This window comes from Echinops telfairi, unplaced genomic scaffold, assembly GCF_000313985.2.
Source record: "Echinops telfairi isolate 266 unplaced genomic scaffold, ASM31398v2 ScPeMD7_7469;HRSCAF=8507_0, whole genome shotgun sequence".
Lineage (NCBI taxonomy): Eukaryota > Metazoa > Chordata > Mammalia > Afrosoricida > Tenrecidae > Echinops > Echinops telfairi.
The window spans coordinates 50,202,537-50,205,202 of record NW_022111372.1 but is presented as its reverse complement, the minus strand read 5'-3'; positions in this window follow the sequence as shown (position 1 = coordinate 50,205,202).

Below are 2,666 nucleotides of genomic sequence, written 5' to 3'. Positions count from 1 at the left end.
GGGAACGGCCTGCGGGCAGTGAGCCTTCACGGTGGTGTCCCAGGGCTGGCGGCCGGGGACAAAGGGCCCTTCACAGCCTCTGCATTCCCCCGTGGGGAGCCTCCTCGCCCCGCCTTTGGGTTGGCGGCCGGCTGCACCCGCCTGGAGCAGCTGCTGCTGCCGCCGCTGCCGCTACTGCCGCTCTGTCTCGGCCTCGCCGGCTGCCTCCGTTTCTCCCACTGCTGCGTCCCGGCCCGTGGGCCCTGCAGCTGCAGACCTAGCAGGGCAGCAGTCTGGAAGGCGAGCTTCGGGGTTGCAGCCGACGTCGGCCGACCTGCCTGCGGCCTGAACCCGGCCGCTGCAAAGGCTCTGGCGCCGGCCGGGCGCAGGGTGCAGCGCTATTGTGACCGCTGCGCCCGAGCGAGCCAGGAAGGCTGGGGGTGGGGGGGTGCCTTTTTGTGCAGCGTCCGGGAGCCCCCCTTGGATCCCATTGCCTCCTCCCTTCCGGAGATCTGGCTGCTGCCGAACGCAGGGGGCGAGAGGAGGGGACGCTGACTCTTCCTGTTGGAGATTTGGGAATTTCGACAGCCAGAGGGATTTTCATTTTACTTCTGCCAAACTGCCCACCAGTCTGCAGTGCAGGAAAAAGGGACGGGCTGTTTCCATGTGGCAGGATCTGCCCAGCTCCGGGAAGATGGAGTTTGCGGAGGCTCACCGGGGCCATTTTTCCGCCGTCAGCCCTGGGGAACTTTTTCTGCCCATGGAAGTGTAGCAGAAAGGCATGGAGGCCACTAGGCCTTGAGAAGTGGCTGCCATTTTGAAGAGAAGAGCCAAATGGCCTGTTAACTCAGATTAATTGCTGTGTTTTTGGATTCCAGGTTGATGCTTGCCCAGGATGGATCAGACCTGTGAAATATCCAGAAGAAATTGTCTGCTGCCCTTTTCCAATCCAGTGAATATAGATGCCCCAGAAGACAAGGATAGCCCTTTTGGTAATGGTCAATCCGATTTTTCTGAGCCACTTAATGGGTGTACTATGCAGTTACCTACTGCCAGTGGAACATCCCAAAATGCTTATGGACAAGATTCTCCATCTTGTTACATTCCACTGCGGAGACTACAGGATTTGGCCTCCATGATCAATGTAGAGTATTTAAATGGGTCTGCTGATGGATCAGAATCCTTTCAAGACCCTGAGAAAAGTGATTCAAGAGCTCAGTCGCCAGTGGTTTGCACTTCCTTGAGTCCTGGTGGTCCAACAGCACTTCCTATGAAACAGGAGCCCTCTTGTAATAACTCCCCTGAACTCCAGGTAAAAGTAACAAAGACTATCAAAAATGGCTTTCTGCACTTTGAGAAATTTACTGGTGTGGACGATGCAGAAGTAGATTCTGAAATGGACCCAGAACAGCCAGTCACAGAGGATGAGAGTATAGAGGAGATCATTGAGGAGACTCAGACCAATGCCACCTGCAATTATGAGCCTAAACCAGAGAATGGTGTAGAAGTGACCATGGGAAATGAACAAGACAGCACATCAGAGAGTAGACACGGTGCAGTCAAATCGCCATTCTTGCCATTAGCTCCTCAAACTGAACCACAGAAAAATAAGCAAAGAAATGAAGTGGACAGCAGCAATGAAAAAGCAGCCTTTCTCCCAGCCCCCCTTTCACTAGGAGATACAAACGTTACCATAGAAGAGCAATTAAACTCAATAAATTTATCTTTTCAGGATGATCCAGACTCCAGCACCAGTACATTAGGAAACATGCTAGAATTACCTGGAACTTCATCATCATCTACTTCACAGGAGTTGCCATTTGTAAGCAGTTTTTGGTACAACTTAAATATATACATCAGTGTATATATACAGGCAACGTAAAAGGAAGCTTAAAGCTAATTGGCTTTTGGTTGCTTATGAGTTCTCAGCTGAAAGCGTTTTGGGGAGATTTTCCTTTGATTTTTAAGTTTCTGAGTTTGGGTCTTTGCACTATTCTCAAGTAACCTTCTTGAAGACTTGCTAAGTGTTAAACTTATAAGAGTTCAGATTTAAATTTCAAGTGGAGGTGTATGTTTGTTTATTCCCCCCCCCCAAAAAAAAAAAAAGTGGACTCTGGCTTGCTAGTGTCTTTTGCGTGTAAGTGAACCAATTTGTTACCTCGAATACCATTCCAGTACAAGGCCTGGCTTAGGTTTTCTCTTGTTGGAGTGACCACTTGCTGAAGGTTGAAGGTGGAGGTGTATTCTGGGCCCAGATTGAAAGTGGCCCAGATGAGAAAGCTTGCTTGGATGTCAGTCAAGTTTAAATTAGGCTATTTTCTGAATGACTTTGAAGGTGTAGCAACCTATGCTTTTGTTAATTGGCCTCATCAGAATTGGCTCTTGGAATCTTTTCTAGTTCTTAAATTTGAAGTGCGTATTATATGTATGTAAAGAAATGGAAGAAATCAGTTTGAGTGATTTTTCATTTGTTGCGTAATGCTGTGAAGGGGGCTGTAAATGATGAATATCTTTTATGTTTGAACTTAACGCAGTTTTGTGACTCTTTGGTTAGTGCCTTTTCTCACCATCAGCCTCTAAAATCTGAAACTGCTTGATGGCTGAATGGTTTCATTTTAAAGCATTTGACTCTGATTTTGTTTTTGGCTAGACACATATTTTCTTGATCATCAGTAATGTCATCAAAG